This window comes from Nomascus leucogenys, chromosome 22a (genome assembly GCF_006542625.1).
Source record: "Nomascus leucogenys isolate Asia chromosome 22a, Asia_NLE_v1, whole genome shotgun sequence".
Classification (NCBI taxonomy): Eukaryota; Metazoa; Chordata; class Mammalia; order Primates; family Hylobatidae; genus Nomascus; species Nomascus leucogenys.
Genome location: NC_044402.1, coordinates 64375979 through 64400975, shown reverse-complemented (window position 1 = coordinate 64400975; position 24997 = coordinate 64375979). Strand labels below are relative to the sequence as shown.

The 24997-nt window shown below is 36.7% G+C and overlaps 1 pseudogene; it reads right to left on the bottom strand.

Annotated features, from left to right (window-relative positions):
• Window positions 1-1273: 1273 nt before the first annotated feature.
• Window positions 1274-21072, bottom strand: LOC100588538 (annotated as a pseudogene).
• Window positions 21073-24997: the final 3925 nt, after the last annotated feature.

Sequence of the window (24997 nt, the reverse complement as noted above, 5' to 3'; positions counted from 1 at the left end):
TGTATACATTTTAGAAAATGTGCAGAAGATAGACAAGATGGAGGCAAAGGACATGGACATTGTCTGGACTGAATTACCTGTGTTACCTCTTTGGAATCCAGGCTTCTGTATTCTGTGGTAATCATGTCATATCATTTAAAATAGCCGGACTTTTTATCTCAGTGTTCCATTGAGGGCTAGAGACACTCCAAGTTAAGAGTACACATATTCACTTTTAGGAGGTATGCTCTTAGTTTGCTAACCAGTCCAGGGAGACTTCCAAGTATACAGATCAAATGGTGATGTCAGGGTATTTAGCATTCAGAGGGGAAGAGAAGAAAGCTAATATTGAGATACGTCTGGCCTAGATTCCTGCCTGCCAATGGTGAATATCACTATCAAATACAGAGACATTGGAGCATCAATCTGTGCTTTCTCTGTGGCCCATTTGGTGCTCCAATGAATACCTGATTCCTTTAAGTATTAATTTTGGCAATTTAAACTAGTTTATCTGTCAGAGAGCCAAATATGTTTAATGTTTCACCAATTCATACTGGGGGTCAGATTATTAACTGAATCAGATACAATTATTAAAAACTGTCTCACAAGGTCAGGAGATTGAGACCATCCTGGCTAACATGGTGAAACCCCATCTCTACTAAAAATACAAAAAATTAGCTGGGCGTGGTGGCAGGCACCTGTAGTCCCAGCTACTCCGGAGGCTGAGGCAGGAGAATGACGTGAACTCAGGAGGCAGAGCTTGCAGTGAGCCGAGATGGGGCCACTGCACTCCAGCCTGGGGGACAGAGGGAGACTCCGTCTCGAAAAAAAAAAAAATTGTCTTTTTCCTATGGAATATTTTGTGTTTTTTCATGTAAATTTTGAAAAGATAAGGATTGGGTTCCATATTCCTCTGCTAAGCCACCGCATATTATTGGAAAAATCACTAAATCTCTCTGGGCTTCAGAATTTTTATTTCAGAATCGTGGAGAGTATACCATTTCTTGGCCACTTGCATATGTTAGAATGATGTAAGAAGTCTTACCTAAAAATGTTCTTTAAAGACTGGGTAGGTTAAAGGTTTGAACATTAAAATAACAAAAAAATTATCTAGTTTATTTTAAAATTCATTTTTAGAATATTGGGGTTGACATTAATGTTAGAGATCTTGCAGTCTCTGCCTCTTCCAATTAAAGATGAGGAAACTCATGACTTGCCTTCTATATTTAGCAGAAGCAAAACTAGAACCCAGGGCTCCTGACAGAGCCACACACAGCCTCAGAAAGGGTGCTGCTTAAAATTCTGACTCAGAAAGGGCACTGCTTAAAGAATTTGATTTGGGCTTTAAAACTGTCATGGTGGAATCTGGAAGCAAGCCAGTTGCTTTATGCTTTTTATCCTTTTTGGTTTGAATTACTAGCTCTAATTCTGCACAGGTCGCTGTGTTATGGAAGGGGGCTATTGGAAGACAGCAAGATTCATGAGTTTTAGACCTTATACTACAATAAAGCAATGTAAGAAGAGGAGGGGCTTTGGGGGAACGTGATGACAAATGTAATACATCACAACACAAACTTCTTTCAGCCCCAGCAGCAATACGTGAGATGACCAAAGACTGTAAAATTAAGCATAAGAGGAAGAATGTCTGATATGAAGATTCCTCCCGAGTGATCTAGCTCTCACCAACTCCCAATTTATTTGCAATATTAACCCTCAGTGAGTAGGAAACGAATAAGCCATAATATATTATTATTGGTAAAACAACAGTAAGGGCAACCTTCATGTGAACTGGACAGTAAAGCAATTTGCATGTTTGATAACAAGTTTAAAAGCTCTTCTAAGAAAATAATTTAATTATATATATATATTTTGCATTCTCTACTTCGCTGTCATATAGAATCTCAGTTTATCATAGCATAATCACAATGCATTGTAAATTGCTAGTTACTTGTCTATCTCCAGCATGGGGCTTCAAGTTCAGTGGCCCCTAATTTCATCTGGTGGCTGCTAAATATTTGCTGAAATAATAAATGAATGAATGACACTTCCTTCCCCCAGTCTGTAGTTTAAAAATAGCGTGAAAGCTAAGATTAAGATAGAAAATACTGACATGATGATATATAAGATGAATAATTATCTGCTTCAATTAATTAGTCAAACAACCACTATTTTTTAGCATCTGATAAACTAATGTTAAGCAATTTTTATGTTACTTTTTCTGGTAGAATGTTTTGGAGGCTCCCACTCCATTAACTCTTTTCTCCAAGATTTACAGATGCTTATAATGCTACGGAGCAGATAGACGCTGCTCTATAATCCTAACAGGGAATTGACATCTCCTGAATCTAAGACACTGAATCATGGCCTCAAATGAAATTTCATCAAGGTGGGTTTGGTTGATTTCAGAAACTACAGTGATTACACACTATGAGGGCCTCCTTGGGTGATGAATGAAATTATGCGAAAAAAATGAAGGATGCCCAGCTTGCCAAAACAAATAATCACGGGGCTCTGGCACATCAGGAAGGTGAAGTGGGGGGAGGGTAGAGGGGAGTAGGGTAGGGGTAAGGTCTTTGATCTGCATAACTCAGGCTATGATCCCAAAGAAATGAAATTAAACACCCAAAACTTAATTTTCATGGCAGTGTGTAACCCTCCATAATAGCTAATCATTCAAAGAATGAAGTCCTTTGAAGTATCAAAACAGGGCAATCCTTACCACCCTCCTAACCCATCCAAGGAATAGGCCAATAAACTAAAATCAATGGTTTGGAGCTTTCTTTCATTCTGAAACATTACAATATCTTCACAGTAATTTGAATAGGAATTAAACACTAAGCAGCAGAAAAGATAAGCTATATCCTATCAATTCTGTATTATTTTCAGCATTGCACAGGCTCTTTCATATCATGCTGTGATACAACTTACAAGTTTTTCGATTTTATTTTATTTTTACTGCCCTCCCCCTTTGGATTACATAAATACCAAAATGAATACATATTTTCTATCCCTACTCTGTTTTTTCCCGTTTAATACTGCAGCTAATGAGGCAAAAGGCAATCCTACTGATTCAAACACAGCAATTTGGCAACTTTTATTTCCCTAGTTCAGCCAATTTTGTTATTCTTATACACTTGTATAATTGCTATTTTTCAACTATCAAGTTAATATAGGTAGAAGGAAAGCTAGTTTGAATCTGAACCTGGTGCTAGAGGTCACAGGAAGATTACATAACAGGACAGAGAACCTCTGCAAAGTATTTAATAGCAGAGCATTTCCAGGAGAGTTCAAAAACATAAAAGTGAAACCACAAACCTAAAACATTTTGCAATTACTGACAAAACTGTGCCTTGTCAGATAATGCTGGGGAATAGCTCAAGCAAGAGGAGAGAGTTGCTAAAATGGCAATAAAGAGTATACATCTTGATTCCGTAACAACTGATTTCTTGTGTTTAATTTCTTGCTGTAATGGTTTTCCTTGAAAATTTGTAGAATAGGTAGATAAGACAAAGAAAAAAATTTCAATGCTTTGTGCAAAGGACATGATAGAGATTATGGGTTCTTTTTGAAGCAAACTCTAAAAATCTTAGTTCAGAAGCTTAAATGTGGACTGAGGGACTGTGTCCTGTTTCTCCCTGCTGGGTTCATTTAGGCTAAATCCCAGGCTGTCCTGCGTTTTAGTTGGAGACTCTCACAGTGGGGGTGATTGGACTTTCTCTGCCCTAGGCACAACATATGCTACTTCCCATCCCTTTTATAGGCATTAGTTCTGCAGACAGCACTGGTCAAATGTACATTATTCACAATCACTTTAATGCAAATATGCAAGGCTGAGGGAGAAAATATGTCACAAAGAGGCAGTCATCCATTTCTCTTCTTTTCTGATTTATTTCTTTATAGGTTCCCTTCTATATGTTTGATTTTATAATTAATACAGGATACAAATAAATAAATATGTAGCATCCACTGTGAGAACCATAAAAAAGCTCCCCCAAAATTCCCTCAAATGCCTTTTGTGAAATGCTAGTAACTAGAACCCTATAAATTGTTTTGTTTTTATTGTTGTTCCTTTTTCTCTTCATGACTCTGTTTTTTTTTTTTTTAAATTAAGTGGAATCCCTGTGTGTACTCTGACACTGTCGCATTTGTAAGAAACAGAAGAAGAATCAAAGCAAAGGGTAGAACTACATTTAATCTGTTAAATGAAAATAAAACACACAATTAGTTTTGTACTGCAAAAATTAGCTTTTGCTGCATTTTCAACCTCTATTTAAAGAACTGTTTGATTTCTCAATAACAAGGCATCTGATCTGTGGCAGAACATTTCTAGGACAGATTTGCAAATGTATATTACACAGGCATGCATTTTAAATTTGAGCAGAGATTATGTGGTATTTGTCTGTCTAAACCATGAAGATATAACTTACTTTGCCAGTAGTGAACCCGAGTCTTACAAAATCATCTGCCAAATATAGAAAGAAAGACTCCTGGATTTGTGATACCCTATTTCTGAGAAGTTAAACAGTTCTGTTTTGTTTTGAAGTGTATCCAATGAATTTATTTATATACAACTATTTGTCACACAAGACAACTTGACATGCTAAGCCTGGCTTTACATTAAGCACATGAAAGTTCTTCTATGTGCGGAATGAAAAACTAAAATGTAACCATCTGCACATGATATTTAGAGGTACATAAAATTGTGCCAGGGACCCTGAGAAGCCCATATGCATGAACAGCAATGTAGAATTAAAAAAAATGCAGAGTAATAGAACATTTGGAAGACATTGTACTACTTAAAATAATGCAATTAAAATGTTAAGCAAATCCTATGTTAGTCTAAGGTACAAGTGTAGCAAACATTTGCCATATGAAGGAAACAATATGCTTTTATTGTGACTCAATTCTGTTAATTTAATGATCTATGTCAATGTGCTTAGATATCATGTAATGCACTCTTCTGTCTTTTCAAAAGCAGTCACTCTTATTCACCTTTATGTTTGCTTTCTTATTGTTATGCTTATGATTAACTTAGGAAGTAGGGAAAATAAACGCCAAATAAAGTGTTAAGTCACCCTTTTTTTCTTACCATGTTGTTTTAATGTAGTCTTAACCTCAGATAATTATATTAAGAATGTTACTTTTTCCCCTTGTCCTAAAATTATCTTTTAACTAAAATAGCCAATTACCCAATAGATAGAGGAGGTCTCTTCCACTATTGGTGCCTAGTGATTCACATGGACACTTACTAATGCTAATGGAAGATATATCCGTAAATCTCTTCACTCCAAAAGGATAATGGCCTTCTATTAGTCTCCCATAAAAGAAGAATAAGCAAAGTCTGTCTTTATAAGTGATACAGGTAGTGAATTACTTAAGGGAGATTTACAGCACGTGTAATTACATAGTTTAAACCATTTTGGTAGCATTCTGTGTACATTGTTGTAAATTTTAAAAATGTCAGATATGTCTTTGAGTCTACATAAACTGCCAAAATTAATCCAGGGGACTATTATTATTAATTAAATACCTGTGTTTTCAGAGGCAAACACATGTAATAGTGAAAATATATGTTTTCTTGTTTCTAAGAAAAATAATTCATAAAACCTTTTTAATTTAATTTAATTAATACTTTTTTCAAAATATTATCATGTGCCTAATTTTGAAAAAAGAAGCAAAAGGGTTATTTTATTTCATTTCTAAAGATAAGTGACATACACATTTATTAATGTGAATGAGGGGCTGGGGTAGGGAAAATCATAGAGTAATTATCTCACCTACATGATAGGGGTACCGATAGTAATATGCCAAAAAGGTTATTGTAGATTGGATGTATCCATTTTCATTAAAATTAAAAAGAATTTTTAAAAACCTAGATTTTGAAATAAGAACGAAATGACTTCATTTAAGTAAATAACATGGCCAGCATTGGAAATGGGATTCTGCATTATTGAATTGTAAAAGAGGAGGAGGTGTGTGTGAAGTGTTATCCCGAAGAGTCACCTAATAGTCCCTTAATTCCTGGGCCCTAGGGAAGGTCATGGTGTTACAGTAGTTTGCCAGACACCTACACGATGGTAACACTAACCTTTGTCAAACTGAAGTAAATGAAATTTGTTTCAGCATCAACTTCCCATGTATATACTGGATTCTCCTTTCTTTGCTGTCCTTTTGCTTCTTCAGACATGTACATCTCATCCTTCTCAAAAATTTATTTGAAAAATGTACTTCAAATTAGTCATTTAAATCTTACCGAAAATTTATTGATGTATATACTACCTCTAGGGCTATTTGCATTTTAAATCTCTTCTCTAGAAGTTCTCTTAGACTCCATATTAAAGGACTCAGATACATAGGCAGATTTCTTGAAATCATATTAATATGGTACTGCCGGGACTGGCTTTGGTTTACAGCCTGGCTTGAACTTTGCTTGAGAGCATAGGGAATAGGAAGGTTGGAGAGAATTTGAGAATCCTGGAAACAGGCAGAATGGTTTGCTATTTGTGGATTTACAAGTCTACGATTTCATAGATGTGGTTGTCTTAGCCTGAATTTAAATGTCCATGATTGCTTCCGTTCCAATTCACATAAACCCTTGTTGTCAATATTCAGAATTAGTGCTAGTTTCTTGATTTGGGGCCTAAAATTAAAATACATGAGATCAGATTAAGAGGTTCTATTTACTATATTCAGTCTTTTACTCTTTCTCAAAAATAGGGCTATTCCCATTATCGATTTCTTCTTGAATACATTTTGGTACTTTGTATTTTTCATTTAATCTGAATTCTTCATTGTATGGCCCAAAATTATTCATAATGATCATTTATTGTTATTTTAATGTCTATAGAACATTTAGTGGTATTTTATTTCTGATATTGATAATTTATGTTTCTTCTATTTTCTTCTGGAAATATTATAAATCTGGCTAGAGATTTGTTAAGTTTATTAATTTTTTTGAAGAAGCTGATTTTTGGCATATCAAATTTTTTTCTATTGTTATCTTTTCTGTTTTTGTTTTCTCCTCTTATTTTTATCATTTTCTTCCTTCAATTATTTTAGATTTAATTTTCTCTTTTTAAAAGATTTCTAAAGATTAATTTTGATAATCAATTTAGATATTAACTTGAGAACCCTTTTTTCCAATATAATCATTTTAAAGCTCTCAATTTCTCTCTAAGCTCTTCTTTGGCTGCATATAACAAAATTTTAAATGATGTTTTTATTTTCCTTGGCTTTAAAACATTTTCTAGTTCTTATTGTGTTTTCTTCTTTGATATAATTTCTTCTTGGAAATAATGTGTTTTTTTTTTTCTGTGATTGCTCTTAAGTTTTCTATTTGTCACTGATGTTTAGCAAATTGAACACAAAAGTCTTGGTGTGGTTTCCTTTTTGTTTATTCTGCTTGAGGTTTGTTGAAATTAGATTTATGGGTTTATAGATTTAGAAAATTTGGAAAATTATATATATTTTTGTCTCTTCTCTGTCCTCTTTTTTTGGAAACCTAAATTACTTGTATGTTAGAAAACTGGTTGTCATGCTATAGGTCACTCATACTCTTTTCAGGTTTTCCAATTCTTCCAGTCTTTCATTTATTGTTTTTTACTCTTTATTTTTTGTTTTTGACATTTCTAGTGCTATATTTTCAAGTTCATCGATTTATACTTCTGCAGTGTTTAATCAGCTGATGATTTCTTCCAGTGTATTTTTCCCTTCAGAGATTGTATTTTTCAGTTCAAGTGCCATTGGGTTTTTAAAAAATATTTTGCATTACTCTTTATACTTAATACTTTTTAGAACATTATTTTAAAACATATATATTTTAGAATATATATACACATGTGTAACATAATTATATATTATATATATGTATATTTGTTGTAACATCTTTTCCTGATAATTCTACTATCTGTGTAATCTCTATTTCTTTTAATTGATTATTCTCTAATTTATGTTTCATCTTTTCCTGCTCCTTTGGTAATTTTTGATTGGATATTGTGTATTGTGCATTTCATATTTTTGGGTACTGTAATTTTTTGTATTACTTCAAATAAAGTTGGACTTTTTTTCTGGCATGTCACTATATTACTTGGAAATGGTTCATTCTGTTTGAGGTTGGCTTTTACATTTTATTTATTTTTATTTTTTATTTTTTTGAGACAGAGTTTCACTCTTGTTGCCTAGGCTAGAGTGCGGTGGCATGAACTCAGCTCACTGCAACCTTCGGTTTCTGGGTTCAAGCTACTCTCCTGCCTCCTGAGTAGCTTGGCTTACAGGTGCGTGCCACCACACCTGGCTAATTTTTGTATTTTTAGTAGAGACAGGGTTTCGTCATGCTGTCCAGGGTGGTCTCGAATGCCTGACCTCAGGTGATCCACCTGCCTTAGCCTCCCAAAGTGCTGGGATTACAGGTGTTGGGCCACCATGCCCAGCCGGCTTTTACATGTTATTAAGGTGGGTCTAGAAGAGCTTTTACTATAAGGTTAATATAGTTCTACTACTAAGATGATACCCCTCTGAGGATTCTAATCAATGATGCATGATTTAGGAAATTTTATCTGGTGGAAATATCAACATTTTTCAGTCCTACATCGGCTCCAAGAATATGCACAGCATTCTATTTTCTAGTGGTTTGATTCCTGGCTTCTCATACATGCATAGATTGGTATGCAGCCAAAGACTGGAGCAGACGTCTATAGATTTCCAGATTTGGGCTTCTGGCCTCCAGAATTGTAAAAGAAAAAAATTTGTATTGGTATAAACCATCAAATATGTGATAGTTTGTTACAGCAGCCATAGGAAACTCATATAAATTTTATAATTGTAGCTCTTACACTTATGCCTATCATCTATTTTGAGTTCTTTTTTTATCTTTTGTACGAAAGGGGTACAATTTTAATCTTTTGTCTGTGAATATTCAGTGTTCCAACACCAATTGTTGAGAAGACATTTCCTTCCTCATTAAATTGGGGAAATCAACCTTGTTGAAAATCAATTAGCTGTAAATGTTAAGAGTGTGTTTCTGAGCTCTCAATTCTATTTAATTGATCAATATATTTACTGTTAGGCCAATACTACATTGATTTGATTACTGTAGCAGTGTACTAAATTTTGGAATTGGGAAGTGTGAATTTTCCAACTTTGTTTTTCTTTTTCAAGACTTTTTTTTTCAAATTTAGTTTTCTTTTTTTAAAAAAAAGTTTTTCTCTTTCTTTCTTCCTTTCTTTCTTTCTCTTTCTCTCTCTCTTTCTCTCTTTCTTTCTCTCTTTCTTTCTCTCTTTCTTTCTTTTTTTCTTTCTCTCTCTCTCTTTCTCTCTTTCTCTTTCTTTCTTTCTCTTTTTTCTTTCTTTCCTTTCTTTCCCTTCCTTCCTTCCTTCCTTCCTTCCTTCCTTCCTTCCTTCCTTCCTTCCTTCCTTTCTTTCTTTCTTTTCTGCTCTTATCACCCAGGCTGGAGTGCAATGCTGTAATCTGTAATCTCGACTCACTGCACCTCCGCCTCCTAGGCTCAAGCAATTCTCCTGCCTCGGCCTCCCAAGTAGCTGGGATCACAGGTGCATGCTACCATGCCCAGCTAATTTTTGTATTTTTAGTAGATATGGGGTTTCACCATGTTGGCCAGGCTGGCCTCGAACTCCTGACCTCAAGTGATCCACCTGCCTTGGCCTCCCAAAGTGCTGAGATTACAGGCATGAGCCTCTGTGCCCAGCCCTTTTAAAAAAAATTTCTTAAAATTATTTTTCCTTTTAGAAACAAGTTTACCAGGAAACCAGCTCCCCTCCCGCCCCACTGGGCAGGCTGCAGTCATCTTTCTTTAAACTGCTCTGATTTTCCCTCACACCCCAAACAGGATCTCCTCAGGATGGCCTCAGAAAGCTGGAGTCTCTCCATGCCTTGCCATACAGTCTGCTGGTGGTGAAGGCCTCTCTGCCACATTGGAGGTTTCTGATTGTGGGACACAGTCTGGTTTTTTGTTTTCTTCTTGTCTTCTAATTTAAAAGACATCCCTGGGTGACAGGAACAATGCAGGAGTGTGAGCTGTTGAAAGAACCTGGTGAAGTCTTGCAAGGTCCAGCAAATTGCTTACATTCCTCAGCACTAGCGACTTGCTTGTGGAAGTCTGTAAGTTGTTTGTGTGTCACTGTGCTGGGCTCCCATGGTTGTCTCCTTTGGCAATCGTTTCAAGGAATTCTCTAATCATGGACAAAAAAAATTGGACTTTCAACCTGCATGACCTCCTAGAGCACTTTAGCCACATCGGGTAGGGTACGTTGGGGAGGAGACAAAAACAGCATGTGTGGAGCAACTGGCTGACAAGTTACTGTCTAAGCTGGTTCATCACCTGCCCAAACAGTTCTTTCTGTAAATCAAAGTCTTCCCCATGATCATTGGCTACCCCTGTATGGATGAGGTCTGGTGAGAAACTCATGACACTACACTTGGCATCCCAGTGGTCCAGGGTAGTAGAGGCAATGGCCCACTGTGATATAAGGATGATTACTTGGCTCTTCAGCAAGATGACAGGGCTACACTAAATAAACCTGGTGGCTATCCAGGCTGAACGTGTCATCTACAGTGTCAGGGTGATTCTGGAGACCATTCTGCTGTTCTAGGAGCTGAAAGGTGGGGATGCATAGTGCCTGGACATGTCTAGTAGTTCCTGTGTTTTGGCTATTTTGGGCCCCTGCATTTCCACATGAATTTTATGATCAGACTGTCAACTAATGCAAAAAGGTAACTGGGATTTTCATAGGAATTGTGTTAAATCTGTAGATCCATTTGGAAGTATTACCATTTTAATATTAAATTTTTCAATCCATGAACTTGAAATGACTTTTCATTTACTAATTTACTAATATATTTTAAATTTTCTTTTTATGAAATTTTTGCAGCTTTCAGTGTATAATCCTTGCACTCTTTTTCTTACATTTATTTCTAAGTATTTTATTCTTTTTAATACTCTTCTAAATAAAATTGTTTTCTTTCTTTTTTTTTTTACACATTCAGAATTTCCTTTATTAAATTATGGGAATGTGTAAAGTTCAAGGATTTCCAGTATAACCAATCAAGTATAAAATTGTTTTCTTAATTTCACTTTTGGATTGCTTATCACTAGTGTATGGAAATTCAATTTATTATTATATGTTTATCTTGTGTCCTGAAGTCTTTCTGAACTTGTTTATTATTTTAGTGGATTTCTCAGGATTTTGTATGAACAAGATCATCCATTTGTAAGTAGAGATAGTTTTAGTTCTTCCCTTCCAATCTGGATATTTTTTATTTCGTTTTCTTAACTATTTGCCTTGATGAAAACCTCTAGTACAATGTTGAATAGAAATGGTAACAGCACTGACTTCCACAATGGTTGAACTAGTTTACAGTCCCACCAACAGTGTAAAAGTGTTCCTATTTCTCCACATCCTCTCCAGCACCTGTTGTTTCCTGATTTTTTAATGATGGCCATTCTAACTGGTGTGAGATGGTATCTCACTGTGGTTTTGATTTGCATTTCTCTGATGGCCAGTGATGATGAGCATTTCTTCATGTGTTTTCTGGCTGCATAAATGTCTTCTTTTGAGAAGTGTCTGTTCATGTCCTCTGCCCACTTTTTGATGGGGTTGTTTGTTTTTTTCTTGTAAATTTGTTTGAGTTCATTGTAGATTCTGGATATTAGCCCTTTGTCAGATGAGTAGGTTGCAAAAATTTTCTCCCATTCTGTAGGTTGCCTGTTCATTCTGATGATAGTTTCTTTTGCTGTGCAGAAGCTCTTTAGTTTGATGAGATCCCACTTGTCGATTTTGGCTTTTGTTGCCATTGCTTTTGGTGTTTTAGACATGAAGTCCTTGCCCACGCCTATGCCCTGAATGGTATTACCTAGGTTTTCTTGTAGGATTTTAATGGTTTTAGGTCTAACATATAAGTCTTTAATCCATCTTGAATTAATTTTTGTATAAGGTGTAAGGAAGGGATCCAGTTTCAGCTTTCTACATATGGCTAGCCAGTTTTCCCAGCACCATTTATTAAATAGGGAATCCTTTCCCCATTTCTTGTTTTTGTCAGGTTTGTCAAAGATCAGATAGTTGTAGCTATGTGGCATCATTTCTGAGGGCTCTGTTCTGTTCCATTGATCTATGTCTCTGTTGTGGTACCAGTACCATGCTGTTTTGGTTACTGTAGCCTTGTAGTATAGTTTAAAGTCAGGTAGCGTGATGCCTCCAGCTTTGTTCTTTTGGCTTAGGATTGACTTGGCGATGCGGGCTCTTTTTTGGTTCCATATGAACTTTAAAGTAGTTTTTTCCAATTCTGTGAAGAAAGTCATTGGTAGCTTGATGGGGATGGTGGCGATTCCTCAGGGATCTCGAACTAGAAATACCATTTGACCCAGCCATCCCATTACTGGGTATATACCCAAAGGACTATAAATCATGCTGCTATAAAGACACATGCACACGTATGTTTATTGCGGCACTATTCACAATAGCAAAGAGTTGGAACCAACCCAAATGTCCAACAACGATAGACTGGATTAAGAAAATGTGGCACGTATACACCATGGAATACTATGCAGCCATAAAAAATGATGAGTTCGTGTCCTTTGTAGGGACATGGATGAAACTGGAAAACATCATTCTCAGTAAACTATCGCAAGGACAAAAAACCAAACACCGCATGTTCTCTCTCATAGGTGGGAATTGAACAATGAGAACTCATGGACACAGGAAGGGGAACATCACACTCTGGGGACTGTTGTGGGGTGGGGGGAGGGGGGAGGGACAGCATTAGGAGATACACCTAATGCTAAATGACGAGTTAATGGGTGCAGGAAATCAACATGGCACATGGATACATATGTAACAAACCTGCACATTGTGCACATGTACCCTAAAACCCTAAAGTATAATAAAAAAAAAAAAAAAAAAAAAAAAAAAAAAAAAAAAAAAGAAATGGTAACAGCAGACATCCTTGTTTTGCTCCTGATGTCAGGGAAAACACATTCACTCTTTCACCCTTAAGTATGATTATAGATGTAGATTCTCATAAATGGCCATTTATATCATGTATATTTTAAATTAATAATTTTCTTTTTTAAAAAAACAGCAGCTTTAGGTTTTCAGAAAATTGAGTAGAAAGCATAGAGTTTTAATGTTATCTTTCCCTCTCAGTTTCCTTTATTAACATCTTGTGTTGGTGTTGTACATTTGTTAAATTGATGAATGATGAATCAATGTTGATATATTCCAAGCGAAATCCATAGTTTACATGAAGGTTCAAATTTTGTGTTATATTATGGGATTGAGGAATGCACAATGTCATGTATCCACTATTACAGCACCATCCACACCGCCCTAACAACAATGGGTATTTTAACTGTTTCTTTCGTGGTTTTTTTTTTTCTACAGTGTTATATACTTGACATTATATAGTTTGTAGCCTTTTTAGACTGGCTTCTTTTACTTACCCATATGTTTGTAAGTTTCCTTTATGTCTTTGCTTGATAACTCATTTTTAAAAATCACTGCGCAGTATTCCATTGTATAGATGCCCACAATTTGCTTATTCGTTAACATATTGAAGGACTTCTCACAAGATTTCGCAATTATGAATAAAGCTGCTGTAAACACTGATTTTCAGGCCGTCTTTGGACATTTTTTCAACTCATTGGGTAAAAATGTGATTGCTGGATTGTATGTTTAGTTTCATAAGAAACTGGCAAATTGCCTTCCAAAGTGACTATACCATTTCACATTACCACCAGCAATGAATAAGAGCTCCTTCATTCCACATCCTCATCATCAGTAGCATTATCAGTGTTTTGGATTTTGGCTGTTCTAAAAGGTATGTAGTGCTACTCACTGTTATTTTAATTCGTAATTCCCTGATGACACATGATGTCGAATTGAACTTCTTTTTATGGGCTCATCTGCCACGTGTATATCTTTCATAAGTTGTCCGCTTCAGAAATTTGCCCATTTTAAAATTGGCTTGTTTTCATATTGGGATTTAAAAGTTTTATTTTAAATATGTTTTAGATACAACTCTTTTATCAGATGCATGTTTTGCAAATAGATCTCTCTGTAGCCTCTGCTTCCATTTGCTTTTTACTTAACTTTTCGGGGCCTTAGTTTTCTCATTGGAAAAAAAGTATAATAATAGAATCCCACAGGATTATATCGAAGTTTATATCAATTAAGATTCAATTCTTTAAAACCACTTTGGGTATTTTAAAACAGTAAGATATTTAATACAGGTTAATTATGTGCTTATGAAATTGTTGGAAGAGCTAAAGAGCAAGCGCTAGGCTGGACCACGAGGATATCCTCTGAAAACAAAACATTCAATTGGTTTCCCAAGAGAGTTGCTGCCTCTGCCACACATAAGAATGTGGGAGTCAAGAGGCTGCCACTAGAACCATGTGTCAATAGCTCACTAAAATTTAGGATATGGGAGCTTGTCATAGCCTCTGTTACCACCACTCCCACTGCTACATCTATAACTGCCTGAGGATTGGGAAACTGAGCCCAGGTGCTATTTCTCCAATTCCTTATCAATATCTATAAAGCTGTGGGCATTGGCTTTTTCATAGCCTTGCTTGTCATCAGAAAATATGCTGAAAGCCACAGGTATGTGATCTCCATCTACTTCTGCTTTCCAGATTTCAGGAAGTGCTTTTAATTGGGGAAACCTACTTTGTAAACCTAATGTGTTTTGTTAGTTGCAAAGAAATTCTGGGAATATACTTTTAAACTTTCCAGTGTTTGTAATACAATGAGAAACAATAGAAGAAGGTGGGAAAAAGTGCTGAGTGCCAGTATATACATACCATATCTAGCTCAACAATTAAGTGAGGTATGTTATCCTTGAGGAACTCGATCAATTTTCATGATTACTAATTTTTGTTCATTTTGTGACCCATGAAATAAGTCATGAATTTTCCCACTACCATAAATTAAAAATCTACAATTCTTGATGTCAGATACCAGGACCACATCTTTAAATGCTCCACAATTCCTTCAAGAAGGTGTATAATGCCTCTTTCATAACGTCCCCAACAGAGTAAGATTTGGTTTGCTGCTGTTGTAGAATAGCTATTTCCTCCTCATGTTGTCATTTTTTGCTAACTTGTTCACCTTTGGAATTGTCTGAATTTGGTTCCTATTACTCCATTTTCTCGATTTTGAATTCTGAAATCCTTTTCACTCAGTTCTTTTTTTAAAAAAAATCCTGACATTAATTCTAGACCTTCACTTTGCTTCTTTCCTCTTTCTTACAGGCCAGAATCTGACTTTTTCCACTGCTTTTCTGGTATTGATTTATGATCTGATCCTGGTTTGGGTATTCCTATTGCATATCTGTGATCCACCTTTACCACCACAGTATGGCAACGCTTTAATCCTTTTGTGTTTCTTTATGTAGACAAGTTTCTATTTCTAGATGCAACACATTGGAAATTGTGAGGCCAATTTTTTTTCTTTTCTATTCTTTCTTTCTTTCTTTCTTTTTTTAATTGTGTCTTGCTCTGTCACCCAGGCTGGAGTGCAGTGGCATGATCTCAGCTCACTGCAGCCTCCACCTCCCGGGTTCAAGTAATTCTTGGGTCTCAGTCCCTTGAGTAGCTGGGATTCACGGGCACACCACCATGCCCAGCTAATTTTTGTATTTTTAGTAGAAATGTGGGCTTCATTGTGTTGGCCAAGCTGGTCTCGAACTCCTGGCCTCAAGTAATCTGCCTGCCTTGGCCTCCCAAAGTGCTGGGATTGCAGGTGTGAGCCACTGTGCCTGGCTTGAAGCCTATTTTAAGGTATCGAATAGTTTATATTTTGTCTACAAGTCAAAATCTTTTATCTTCCTGGGCAATTCTAAATCAATGTATATTTTATAAGATATTTAATTGACAGCTCTTTGACTTATACATATTTGAACCATCAGTATGCTTGGAAATGGCCATTTAGGAGTCTATAAACCTCCAGCATGTTATTTTTCTTAGAAGCAGGTTACTCTAAGTGAATTAATTTATCTTTCCATGTTCAGAGTTTGGTTTCAAACTTGACACTTTGAATATAGGAAAGGTTTTGTTTGATTTTGGGAATTTTGCCACCTCTCATATCTAATTTAAGAAAAAAACAGCATTTTTTTTATTTTAGCTACCCATATTTACAAGTTTCAAAACAAATGATGGTTATGGGAAAGCCAACAGTCAGTAAACATATGATTAATGCATTTTTTAAATATTTTGTCCTCTTTTCCTGATCTTTAGAATGTCTGCTTCTGTATTTTGGATTAATATTTACTTTGTTTTATTTATTTTAATAGGAACCTTTTTACTGAAATAGAAACTGCATAGGATTTCTGAATTTGGAAACAGAGAAATAGATAACAGTGTTAGCCACTTTCTACAGGTGATTTCATTTTAGCTGTTGCAGGACAAGAGGCAATAATACAAGGAAGGAAGGAAGGAAGGAAGGAAGGGGAGGTAGGGAGGAAGGAAGGAAGGAAGGAAAGAAGGAAGGGAGGGAAGAAGGGAGGGAGGGAGGAAGGACGGAAGGAAAGAAAGAAGGAAGGAAAGAAGAGAGGAAGGAAGGAAGAGAGGAAGGAAGGAAGAGAGGAAGGAAGGAAAGGGAGGGAGGGTGGAAGGAAGAGAGGAAGGAAGGGAGGGAGGAAGGAAGGAAGGAAGGAGGAAGGAAGGAAGGGAGGAAGGAAGGAAGGAAAGGGAGGGAGGAAGGAAGAGAGGAAGGAAGGGAGGGAGGGAGGAAGGAAAGGAAGGAAGGAACTTCAAAATCCCATATAAGACATGATGAAACTTGATTATTTTTTGTTATATCTGATGTAAGTAATAAACTTATATTCTTTTAGAAATGGCAGATACTTTTGATAAACCTAGGGCTCCTCCAATTGTGTTCAAGCACTGCAGTACAACTTTTAGTGGAGAAAAGATACTGAGTACTTTCTTCTCCATTGCTTTTCCAGTGTTGCATTGGGCTTTGAAGAGGAAAAGTATTTTGTATGCTGTTTTCAGCAAGAAGAGCTTTTGGAGACCTATAAGGGAGCATAGTGTTTTTCCCTATAAATGTATCACTCTATTTTTAAGATTGAACAGAAAGAGGAAAAGATAGGAAAAATTAAGCAATAAATTATTATCTTTTTAAGTTTTATTATTATTATTATACTTTAAGTTTTAGGGTTCATGTGCACAATATGCAGGTTTGTTACATATGTATCCATGTGCCATGTTGGTGTGCTGCACCCATTAACTTGTGATTTAGCATTAGGTATATCTCCTAATGCTGTCCCTCCCCCCTCCCCCCACCTCACAACAGTCCCTGGAGTGTGATGTTCCCCTTCCTGTGTCCATGTGTTCTCATTGTTCAATTCCCACCTATGAGTGAGAACATGCGGTGTTTGGTTTTTTGTCCTTGCGATAGTTTACTGAGAATGATGTTTTCCAGTTTCATCCATGTCCCTACAAAGGACATGAACTCATCATTTTTTATGGCTGCATAGTATTCCATGGTGTATATGTGCCACATTTTCTTAATCCAGTCTATCATTGTTGGACATTTGGGTTGGTTCCAAGTCTTTGCTATTGTGAATAGTGCTGTAATAAACATACGTGTGCATGTGTCTTTATAGCATCATGATTTATAATCCTTTGGGTATATACCCAGTAATGGGATGGCTGGGTCAAATGGTATTTCTAGTTCTAGATTCCTGAGGAATCGCCACACTGACTTCCACAATGTTTGAACTAGTTTACAGTCCCACCAACAGTGTAAAAGTGTTCCTATTTCTCCACATCCTCTCTAGCACCTGTTGTTTCCTGACTTTTTTTTTTTTTTTTTAATTATTTTTTTTTGAGACGGAGTCTCGCTCTGTCGCCCAGGCTGGAGTGCAGTGGCACAATCTCGGCTCACTGCAAGCTCCGTCTCCCGGGTTCACGCCAGTCTCCTGCCTCAGCCTCTCCGAGTAGCTGGGACTACAGGCGCCCGCCACCACGCCCGGCTAATTTTTTGTATTTTTAGTAGAGATGGAGTTTCACCGTGGTCTTGATCTCCTGACCTCGTGATCCGCCCGCCTTGGCCCCCCAAAGTGCTGGGATTACAAGCGTGAGCCACCACACCCGGCCGGTTTCCTGACTTTTTAATGATCGCCATTCTAACTGGTGTGAGATGGTATCTCATTGTGGTTTTGATTTGCATCTCTCTGATGGCCAGTGATGATGAGCATTTTTTCATGTGTTTTTTGGCTGCATAAATGTCTTCTTTTGAGAAGTGTCTGTTCATGTCCTTCGCCCACTTTTTGATGGGGTTGTTTGTTTTTTTCTTGTAAATTTGTGTGAGTTCATTGTAGATTCTGGATATTAGCCCTTTGTCAGATGAGTAGGTTGCGAAAATTTTCTCCCATATTGTAGGTTGCCTGTTCACTCTGATGTTAGTTTCTTTTGCTGTGCAGAAGCTCTTTAGTTTAATTAGATCCCATTTGTCAATTTTGGCTTTTGTTGCCATTGCTTTTGGTGTTTTAGACATGAAGTCCTTGCCCATGCCTATGTCCTGAATGGTAAGCAATAAATTATTTACTCAAGTATAAGAGTATTCCTCTTTATCTCTTTCATCTTGTGGTGTTGAATACGCCTTTTACTTCTAAGGCTTCTAAGTTTCTTAAATCTAAGACATAGGGATAATATTAAGTCTTTAACTGTGGTATATATGTATGCGAAGTACATTTTGGCACTTTCATTTGTTAATTTTTGAAACATATGGAGGACCTATTGTGTATCTTTAGGAGCCGGAGGAGACATAGAAACTAACCAGAATCAGTGTGATAGGTGTGCTGATAAAGGTGTACCCCAGGAGCTTTGGTGGATGGAGAGAGAAGGTTTTCCAAAGCAGGTAACCACTGTTTCAGAAGACAAGAGGACCTAACCAAGAGGAACAATTGGAGACAGGTGGGGGAAGGGAAAGGCAATGTCTTCTCAGGTAAAGGGAAGAGTATGGCAGATACTGCTAGAGGAAGTTCCACTTCCTTTTCCTTCTGGTACATGAGAGGAAACTACATTTCCTACCTGGTTGCAGTTACGTGGGGCCATGTGACTGTTCCAGCCAATGGAATGTGGGCAGAGTGCTTTATACCATTTCCACGCTGAATCCACATGAAGACCTCCTGGGTGATTTTCCATGCATTGTTTTTTACCCTCTTTTTCTTCCTTCTTTGAGATGCAGGCAGTTGATTTAACTAAAAGTGCTGAGCTCTCAGATTAGTGGCTCTTAGCTTTAGTTCCTGTATAATTCTAATACGCAGCCAACGTTGAAGACCATGCCCTGGAGCAGCCTTCCTCAAAGGGTTCATAGAGAAATAAGCTCTATAGAAAATGATTTAATGACTATTTTCTCAATTCATGCAAGGCTAGTACTTAGCTAGCATCATTATAGATGTGTAGGAGATGACTAATTCCTCACATGCAGTAAATGTCTATGGAAATTACATGTTAAGTCTTTTGTGGAATCCTGACTGAGGATTATCCTAGAGGATATTAGAGCTACTGAGTGGAAGGGTCTTAGATTCCTTAATGACTGAGTAGAGCAGAGAGAACCACTGCTGACTTAAATTGGATAGTGACTTGAGTGAGAAATAAACCTTAATGCATTAAGTGACAAAATGTTGAAGTTATTTGTTATGTCAGTTAGCCTATCATTACCAATACAAATGGCATGTCCAAATGTATTATGACCATAGAAGGCACAGGGAATCAAAGAGATCATATAATTTTTTTCCAGATAGAATAATGATTATGTATTTATTTGAGATTGGGATGAGTTTAGGGAGAAAAAGTATGGTTAAGGTATGGTTAATGTTGGGGCTGAACAACTATTCAGTGGCCACATTATTACAAGCCTTGTATGACTTTTTTGGCAATTTATCTTACTCTGAAAGTAATGAAATTCCATTTATTTCAAGACTTCTCACTGGATAGGTAGCTTGACAAGTTCTATACTCTTGAATACTGCTTCAACTAAATCTTCTACAGTCAAAGTGAAGCCAGTACTCTGATGGGACCTGAAGCCTGTAAAGGATGACAACATTCCGGGGTTTGCTCTGTAATGATGAAAGCAGGATAAATCAAACTGGGAGAAGGTACCTCTCACTTTGCTGGAAATCAAATGATGTTTGCTACTCATTCCAACTGACTGCTAGCCTTGGTGATACTTAAAGAAGGCAGCCAGGATGCCACTGCTTAAACAAACATGTTTTTCATATTTTATTTTCTATGCCATTACACAATTAATGCATGAGCTTACTGAACCAAGCAGAACAGCAAAACAATACAATTAGAAATAGTAAGCCTAGGGCAATAACCACTACTCATGCTTTATGTGGATACCTCAGTGTAACAATCTGAAGTGAAATCCTGAGTAAGCACCATCCTCTGGATGTTCATTCAGTTGGGGGTATTAATACAAAGACAAGCAATCAGGAAGAACTGCTAAGCTTCACCTTCACCTCAGAGTGCAGTGGTATTTGAATGGAACCTTATGTGCCCCATGCTGGTTGGCTTTTGTTTTTAGTGGTGGATTTATTTTTGATGTCTGAAAAGTAGGGGATGACTACACAAATCTGCAGGCATGCACACACAACGTGGTTTCTCAAGCTTATATTGTTCTCTTGGGTAGAAAGAGAAAAAGAAAACTACTTTGGGAAATGCTACAGTATTTTTTTATAGGAAGTTTAAAGATTATCCATTCAAAAACCTGACAAATTAGGAGCCAAGCCTTCCTGGGTGTTTGTCTGAGTCATATTTTCCAATCTATTATGAAAAACCTGAACAGGGCAGTCATTTTGAGGATGGCTTTGACCTTTATCAAGAAGGAGCCAATTACATTCAGCACTATCTACTCTACAATCAGTCATTGTGCTGTCTGGGCCTGCTTTCTTTAAGAAAGCTTATTTTTCTTCTTTCTTGTTGCTCATGGGCCTTGTTATTTATGATTCCTCTACTGCAGGAAGTCTCGTTTGTGAAGAGTCATAGACTGTACCAGGTTTTCTTTTTCTGTAATAGGATAGATGACAAGACTTCACAGCTGCCACATAAGGTTGTGCTGTGCTCATAGCGCATTGTGAAGGATCTGTCTGTAAAGAATCTGTGTGTCATGGAGTAGTCACTGAATGGCTCCATGCCTCTGTTTTCACCTGTAAAGCAAGCCTACCACCTGCCTCCCAGAAATGTTTATAAAATCGTTGAGTCACATACTTGTTTATCACCTATCTGTCTCTCCTAAAGGGAGGTGGAAGATTATTAACCCCTTGAGCAGTCATTCTGAAGTGATTAGTAATTAAAAAGGCTCTTTTTTTTTTTTTTTTTTTTTTTTTTGACATAGTCTCACTCTGTCGCCCAGGCTGGAGTGCAGTGGCACGATCTTGGCTCACTGCAACCTCCACCTCCCAGGCTCAAGTGATTTTTCTGTCTCGGCCTCCAGAGTAGCAGGGATTACAGGCATGCACCACCACGCTAGGCTAATTTTTGTATTTTTAGTAGACACGGGGTTTTGCCATGTTGGCCAGGCTAGTCTCAAACTCCTGACCTCAGGTGATCTGCCTGCCTCAGCCTCCCCAAGTGCTGGGATTACAGGCGTGAGCCCTGGCCTAAAAAGGCATTTTAAACTAGTTGCTAGGGAAATTTCCCCATAGGAATATTGATTTTGCATGTAGAATAGTGTCTATCATACAAATAAAATTTCTTTTGGGGTTCTGTAACAGGCAGAAATGTTCAAAGATTATCTCCAATCAGAGGCTCTTCTAAAGAAAAATAAGCAGCAATGAAGTGATTACAAATATAGATTTTGCAGACAAATGGCCTGGGTTCCAAACTCAGTTCTGCCATTTAATAGCCATGTGAGCTTGGACAAGTGTTTTTGTTTTATTTTGTTTTGTTTTGTTTTTACCTTTCTGTATCTTGGTTTTCTCATCTGTTAATTGGAGATAATAATGGAAACTTCATTTTAAGGTTGTCTTAAAGGTTCATTTAAATGATAGTACTTGTGAAATGATTCTATGTGTTTCTGGTACAAATTAAATGCTATGTGTTGTTTAATAAAATATCATTCTGGTTATCTCACCTCTTCTGTTTGGAATATATGTATTTATAAAAAGTGGAATGAAACCTGTATCTCTCTTACTTTTCAAGTCTTTACTGAAATAGATCCTGTGTTAAAAGGGTTATAGGAATTTTCTTCACCCCACTAAATTTTTCAAGCTCTCAGCTTGGTCTGCTAATATGGAAAGTCCCAGAGGCATTTCTTAAACTCCCTGGATAGGAAAAAAATCTGCATCTCTATCTCATCTATCTGTATAGGTGTTCCATGTTGGAAAAAAGAATGTCATTGGAAGCAAGGCCTTTACTTATGTTTAGAACCCCTTTCCTTGTTTTCTTATGGAATATTCTGTTTTTAAAACCTAATCATGATAATCAGTTTGTTGGATTATTAATATACTTCCTTTTTACAGGTTTGCTGCCCTCTCAATAACTCTAAATTTTCAAGTGTTTTATCTATATCTATAAAATGTATCATATTTAAGATTGAATGCCTCTGTTCATGAATTAAAAGAATTTATGTAATTCATTGTTCTTATAAGAAAAAAAATTGCTTAAGCAAGAACTACTGGTTTCTGGATGGGCACTCTTAGAATATTTGATCAACAATGTTTCCAGAGATCATATAGACTGGGGATAGAAATGCAAGGGTGGAACTGGGAAAGAAAAATGAAGGAAAGTTAATATGGTTATGATAACTTCTAGTTTTGCAAACATGTAAATCTTTAACAGTATACCACTGCCTTACTAGGCATATAGTTAGTCTTAGAGCAAATAAATCTTGTTACTTTTTCTGATCTGCTCAATCTCCTTCCCTTCAGGCTAGATTATACCTCATCATACCAGACACGTGAATGAATGTCTATTCAGGTTTTTGTTGCGGCCACTCTTTTTTTTTTTTTTTTTTGAGATGGAGTCTCGCTCTGTCACCCAGGCTGGAGTGCAGTGGCGCAATCTCGGCTCACTGCAAGCTCCGCCTCCCAGGTTCACGCCATTCTCCTGCCTCAGCCTCTTGCGGCCACTCTTAACTTATGTTTAATTGTCAATGACACAACCGTTTTGAGAATTATGGTGATCTTCTTTGTCTGAGACTCTTGTAAATGAAATCACAATGTAGTATGCAGCAAGTTGCAAATGAGCTTTTATTTGTTTGCTGGTAGGTTTGTTCAAGGAATTTTTGTTTATTCTATTATTGGCCTAAAAATGTGATTTTGGAAAAGATGATCCTTTTAAGAAACATGATTCTGTGAACTTAAAAAAAGAGATTTAGAATTATGCAACTGTAAATTATGATGAGATTATTATATATATTTTTATAGTCAAAGACACACTAATAGAGGAAGAGATCCATAAGGTCTGTTTTATCTTTTCAACCCAAATGAGAAGGATTGAATTCTCAAGCATGAAATTGCCATCTGTGCTTCCCCTTCCCACCCCTCACATTGTTAATACTTTTTTTTTTTTTTTAGCAGACCAGGTGAAGTCAGAACTTTGTTTTAGAAAGAATGATGTCATTGTATAATTGAATGTATACATTCATGAAGCTACTAGGGGTAACAACTTGTCACTATACAAATATGCCTGATATAAATTTTTCTCTTGTTATGCTCCCTTGGATTCTAACCTCATGCTAATAATAACTGCTACCGGTTTTGTAAGCATTTGGTCTGTGCCAGGCATAATGCTAAGTGGTTCAGGTTCATCACTTCTTTTTTTTTTTTTATTAATTAAATTTAGGTTTATTTTAGAAATAAAGTATAAATAGCAAATGGCATTCCTTTTCATTGTTGGGTTAGTAGGTACTACGTCAAGTTTTTTTTTCTTTTTCTTATTATTATACTTTAGGTTTTAGGGTACATGTGCACAATGTGCAGGTTTGTTACATATGTATCCATGTGCCGTGTTGGTTTGCTGTACCCATTAACTCGTCATTTAGCATTAGGTATATCTCCTAATGCTGTCCCTCCCGCCTCCCCCCAACCCACAACAGTCCCTGGAGTGTGATGTTCCCCTTCCTGTGTCCATGTGTTCTCATTGTTCAATTCCCACCTATGAGTGAGAACATGCGGTGTTTGGTTTTTTGTCCTTGCGATAGTTTACTGAGAATGATGTTTTCCAGTTTCATCCATGTCCCTACAAAGGACATGAACTCATCATTTTTTATGGCTGCATAGTATTCCACGGTGTATATGTGCCACATTTTCTAAATCCAGTCTATCGTTGTTGGACATTTGGGTTGTAAATCATGCTGCGATAAAGACACATGCACACATATGTTTGTTGCATCACTTCTTTTTTAGGCCTTTTAAGAAACTCTTTAGGTAGGTGTAATAGTGTAAATATTCCCACCTCATAGTTAAGGGCACTGGAACCTAAAGAGATTAAATAATCCGCAAATGCCGCAAGGCTAGTGCTAGTGTTGGGTGTCTGTCTCACCTGATTAAACTATTCTTTAGCCTAGGAACATATGCTGACCTTTCTCACATTCACTCCTTTGTTTATGATGTTCTCTCTGCTCAGACTGTTCCTCCACCTCTGCCCATTGAAAATCAGCAGAACCTTCAAAACCCAATGGAAAGTTCTCTCTTCTCTGTAAACTTGTATTGGCATTGTCCAAATTAAACATTCCAGTGCTCCCTCCTATAAAATTTGTACACATTTACAGATTAAATGTATTAATATCTTCATGGTATTAACAAATCAAAACTTGCAGCATAATTATTAGTGTACATGTCTACTCTCTCCACTAGATGCAAAGTACCTGAAGAGAAAGCCAGACTGTTCTTTGCTGCAAATTTCTTGAGGACAAACCTCATGTTTTAGCCATTTGAATAATTATTTATATTTATTTTTATCTCATCTTGTTTCAGAGATAATTCAAAGATAATCCAAGAATACAGAAAATATAATCATATAGCATAAGAAAGAAACAAGGACAGAGAC